This window comes from Vitis vinifera, chromosome 14 (assembly GCF_030704535.1).
Source record: "Vitis vinifera cultivar Pinot Noir 40024 chromosome 14, ASM3070453v1".
Classification (NCBI taxonomy): Eukaryota; Viridiplantae; Streptophyta; class Magnoliopsida; order Vitales; family Vitaceae; genus Vitis; species Vitis vinifera.
Window position 1 is genome coordinate 18,028,496 of NC_081818.1, and position 5,564 is coordinate 18,034,059.

Sequence of the window (5,564 nt, forward strand, 5' to 3'; positions counted from 1 at the left end):
CAATATGCTTGGTATTTTCATGAAAGATGGAATTGTGTCTATCTGAACACAATTCTTCTTGTCACAATACATAAGAGTGTGACAAGAAAAAGAAACACATATATAAGCAACTCTTAGGTAGTGAAAAATAATTTTTCTAAATATTGATAATTTATATTTTGCCTTTTTATTTTCCTTTTCAGCCTATAGCTTTTCACCCAACGTAGTTCTCAAGATACTATCTCATGCCAAAAAAACAAGTGTAGCCCCTAACCTTGTTATGTGTAGATGTCTGGTTGGTAAGTTCAATTGGTTTTGTTATTATTTTTGTTAATCATTAGAATTATTTGTATAAACTTGATCACTATGATATAGGTCTCAACCAAGTGCTTTTCTAATTTGATTGGTCTTTATCATGAATGAAGGTCATCCTTGTTTGCCTCTATTTGTTGTTACTTGGTTAGATTGCAGAACTTGTGATTTTTGTTGTTATTTGATAGGTATACTATTTGTGTTAATAAAAATGTTATAAATAGTGAATTTGTTCAATTGATGATATGTAGGGGATTGGTGGACTCCAATTAACTTGGGTGTGACAAGAAATATCTATGATGTAAACAAATCATTTTTTTTTATCTCAGTGTTATCCAACTTGTTAGTGGACCTTCGAACCTTTAATGTTCCTATAGACCATTTATGTTACTCCTTTAAAGGGCTTGTAAGGGTTCAACAATACAATACTTTGATGACTACAAAGGTTATGAATTTGCTTAAATCAAAATCTATTCCATGTTACATACCCAAAGCTGATTGTGAATTTCTGTATACTTTAATTGCCTTTAGTGTGAGTAGAGCTTTATGAAGTCTACTTATTGATTGGTAGGATATCTCTTATAGGATTCTTCTGCACTTATAATGTGATTATCTTATCATTTAGTGCTTTTGAGAGGAATGATGCTACAACTCTTTGTTTCAATCTCCAGGGAAACAATATTATGTTAAACCTTGTAGTTGTTTTAGAAAATAAAGGGATCAGTGTCTACTGCTTCGACTTTTCTAGAAATGGTAAGTTTTTTAGTTCAATGAGAATGCATCCATTTCATTGATTTCATTTTGCTTATGTGGCTACATTTATAGTTGCCCCACCCGACAAAGTGCGAGTGGCTCCACTGTAGCAGTCAACAGGTGAGGAATTGATGTTTTCTCCTTGCAATGGCAGTGGCATGCGGTAAGGGAAAATCATCATTCTCCAAATATAGTGGCAGTGGCTAGCGGCAAAGAAATCATTCAACTGCTGCTCATAGGTAGTCGATCAGTATTGTGCTCATCCTCCACATAAAGTGGCAGTGGCTAGCAACAAAGACATAACTCAACCAATTATCCCCGGCAGTCAATCGGTACATCACCCCATTCTTCATATATTGTTGCTTCATCTCCATTTGATCGAAGTTTTACAAATTTTTTTGAACCTCATATAGCTTGGATAATGTTTAAGTAAGTTAATAATTACACCTAGAGGTTTTAGGATTGATGGTCAAAAAAATCAAAATCCAAAAATATTAAAAAAATTAGTAAGGGTACGAAGAATATGAGGATTCATCATATTCTTTGTATTCTTCCAAATCTCTACTTTGAATTTAATTTATTTTTTTTGGATCCCATATGACTTGAATATTGTTTAAATAGGTTAATTATATTTAGAAGGTTTGAAATTAATACTCGAAAAAATCAAAATCCAAAAATACTAAAAAATTAGCAAAAATATGAAGAATGTAAGAATTCCTCATATTCTTTGTACCATTCCAAATCTCCACTTCTTTGAATTTTTTTTTTTTTTAAATTTTAGATCTCATATGACTTGAATATTGTTTAACTATATTAATTACACTTAGGGGGTATGAAATTAATACCTGATAAAATCGAAATCCAAAAATACTAAAAAATTAGCAAGGACTCACATTCTTCGTACCCTTACAAATCTCCACTTCTTTAATTTTTTTTGGAACTCATATGACTTGAATATTGTTTAAATAAGTTAATTACACATAAGGGGTGTGGAATTGATGCCTCAAAAAATCAAAATCCAAAAATATTGAAAAATTAGCAATGGTATGAAAAATGTGAGAATTCTTCCAAATCTCCACTTCTCTGATTTTTGTTTTAAAAAATTTGGACCTCATATGGTTTCAATACTATTTAGATGGGTTAATTAAACTTATAGGGTGTGCCATTGATGCCTAGAAAAATCAAAATCAATAAATACTAAAAAATTAGTAAGTGTATGAAGTCCTCACATTCTTTGTATCCTTCAAAGCCTCCACTTCTTTGAATTTTTAAAACATATTTTTTATCTCATATGGTTTGAATAAGTTAATTACACTTAGGGGGTGTGGAATTGATGTCTGGAAAAATCAAAATGCAAAAATACCAAAATATTAACAAAGGTACAAAAAATATGAGGATTCCCCACATTCGTTGTACCATTCCAAATCTCTACTTCTTTGATTTTTATTTTATTTTTAAAAAATTTGGACCTTATATGGATTGAATATTGTTTAAATAGGTTAATTGCACTTAAGGGGTGTGACATTGATGGCTGAAAAAATCGAAATCCAAAAATATTAAAAAATTAGCAATCTCACATTCTTCGGACCATTCCAAATCTCCACTTTTTTGAATTTTTTTGAACCTCATGTGGCTTGAAAATCATTTAAATAAGTTAATTGCACTTAGGGGGTGTGAAATTAATGTCTAGAAAAATCGAAATCCAAAAATACTAAAAAATTAGTAAGAGTGTGAAGATTGTGAGAAATCCTCACATTCTTCGTACCTTCCCAAATCTCCACCTCTTTGAATTTTTTTAAAAAATATTTGGACCTCATATGGTTTCAATATTGGATAAATAGGTTAATTATACTTAGAAAGTGTGAAATTGATGGCAGGAAAAATAAAAATCCAAAAATACTAAAAAATTAGTAAGGGTATGAAAAATATGAAGATTCTTCACATTCTTCGTACCCTTCTAAATCTCCACTTTTTTTTTTTTTTAAATTTTAATTTTTTTTTTTGGACCTTATATGATTTCGATATTGTTTAAATACTGTTAATTACACTTAAGAGGTCTGGAATTGATGCCCAAAAAAATCAAAATCCAAAAATACTAAAAAATTAGTAAATGACAAAGAATGTGAGGGTTCCTGACATTCTTTGTACCCTCCTTAGCGCATATATGTATGTCCTATGTGATACCTAATGTTTCTTTAAATCTCAACTAATTTTTGACATTTTATGAGGACTTGATTTATGATAGTGGTTGCACGAAATATACAATTTTGTATTTAGATTTTTCTTGATATTTAATATTGAGTTCTTGTCATTTCATTTAGGTAGTATATATGTCATGTATATTATAGATTGATATACAATTTTGTTATTATAATTGCTCTAACCCTATTTAACTATATGTAAATACATTGTAAGTCATGTATGCTATCTAAGTACGTCCATTACACTTTCTATCCCTTTAGTTCTGCAAAATAGACATGCTTTGTGTGTGAACATCTTCATACATGATATTGCTTCATTATGTTGATTAGTGCTTGATTTCATGAATGGGATGAAATGTGTATTGTATGTTGTATTATTTGTCAAACTAACTTTAATGTCTTCATGAAAGTGCTTTGGGTTGCAACTCAAGTACACTTATCTTCCTTTCTCCTGCTCTTGATTCATTTAATATGAATATTTTGATATGAATAGAATATTGTTTGGTTTTAAATATAATCATTTTTACGATCTTTGGTATGGATTAATTGATCAATTGTCATGCTTGCTTCAACCTATTTAGTAGAAACCTGTTTTCAAGGCTTAGAGGGATGCTACATTTTATGGCACCTTGTTGATAGGTAACTTGACCTTTGGACTTAGACTTGGGTTTTCAAAGGCATGCTTTTCCAAAAATAAGGAGTCATTTTTTCGGGTTTTATTTCTTATTTTATTTTTCCTTTAAAAAATAAATAAAAATAGGTGGTGACTCTAATTTTTATAAAAATAAGTTTTCCACTAAAAAAAAGAGTCTAATGATTAAGTGGGGAGACAAGTGAAAATTCAAGTCCACAAATGCACTTTGGAGGGATGGCTTGTCTTAGCCATCGGGATGAGTTTTCTATGGTGAGTGCACTAGTGTAAGTAATGCACTAGTGTAAGTAATGCACATTGGACAGAACTTACGGTGAATTCTAACGTAAGGCCATCAATTATCATGATTCATCGAACTACTTTCTACATGGACTCTCAACCTTAAGAGGATATCGAGCCTATGCTAAAGTCAATAGGAGAGTTTAACTTATGGGTGAGACCCAAAGGTGGTCACATATCCTTGTGGATTGGGTCACTATTGATAGATGTTGGTGGCTATAAGCATTCTCAATAGAGGCACCATGATATCTCATGGGTTTGAAACAATGTGTCCCTTTAGGTGATCCAAAGGATATGTGATCTAGAAGATTATGACTATAACATTTTCTTTAATGAAATTTTGACATATACTTGTTCTAGAATAAATTAATTGATAACATAATAAATGAGAATCCATAACTCAAGGATTGGAGAGAAAATCTTGATAGGTGATAACACCACATTGTTAGATTATGGACACCAGGTCATGGGGAGTCACCATGTAGTAGATAGTAGATCATGAACCTGAACTTCACTTTGTTATTATTTACATAAGATATTAAAGTGTAGTTGATTCTCTGTAATAGGATGTTGAATCAACTTCAAAATTAGATTTTGAGGGAGTCAATACTCCTATGAGTCCTAATGGTCCCCGCTTGAGCTCATATACCTTGATGGTATGATTTATGAGGATTGGATTGACTTTTGGTTCACTTTTGTGTATAAAGACATTTTGGTAATTACATAAGGTTGCACGGGGATAGTGAACAAGGTCTTTGAATTAGGCTAATTAATTAATTAGATGATTGTATGAGGTTAATTAATTAAGTATGACCAATTTTAGACTAAATTAAGTAACCTAAGCCCTTGGTACTGACTTAAGCCTAGATAGGGAACCCTATAAATACCCCCTTAGAGGTAGGGTTTCCATTACTTTTGAGTCATTTTCCACCTCTAGAGTAAGAGAGAGCTATAGTCTCCACCATACCTTCCTTCCCATTAATTGTGTGTCATGATAAAGGAAGAACCATTTAGTAGATCTTAGGTATTCGAGACATTCAATTGTGGACCCGCATTTTTCACAATGCGTTCCCACTCGATTGGCGAGACTCGTTTTTCACTTATGAAAAAAAAAATGTATTTTCATTAAAATTTGGAGTCACCTCTTACTTTTATTTATTTATTTTTTAAAATGTGAAATCAAGTAAGAACAAAAACCCTAAAATGACTCCTGACTTTTGGAAAAGCTATTTACAAAAAACTCAAGTCTAGGTTCGGGGATCGGGTTACCTATTGGGAAGGTACCTCCAAAGAGGTATCACCCCTCTAAGCCTTAAAAGGGTCTTTACTAGCTAAGTTGAGGGGAAATATGACAATTAGTCAGTTGATTAAGGATACCTAGATGGGCT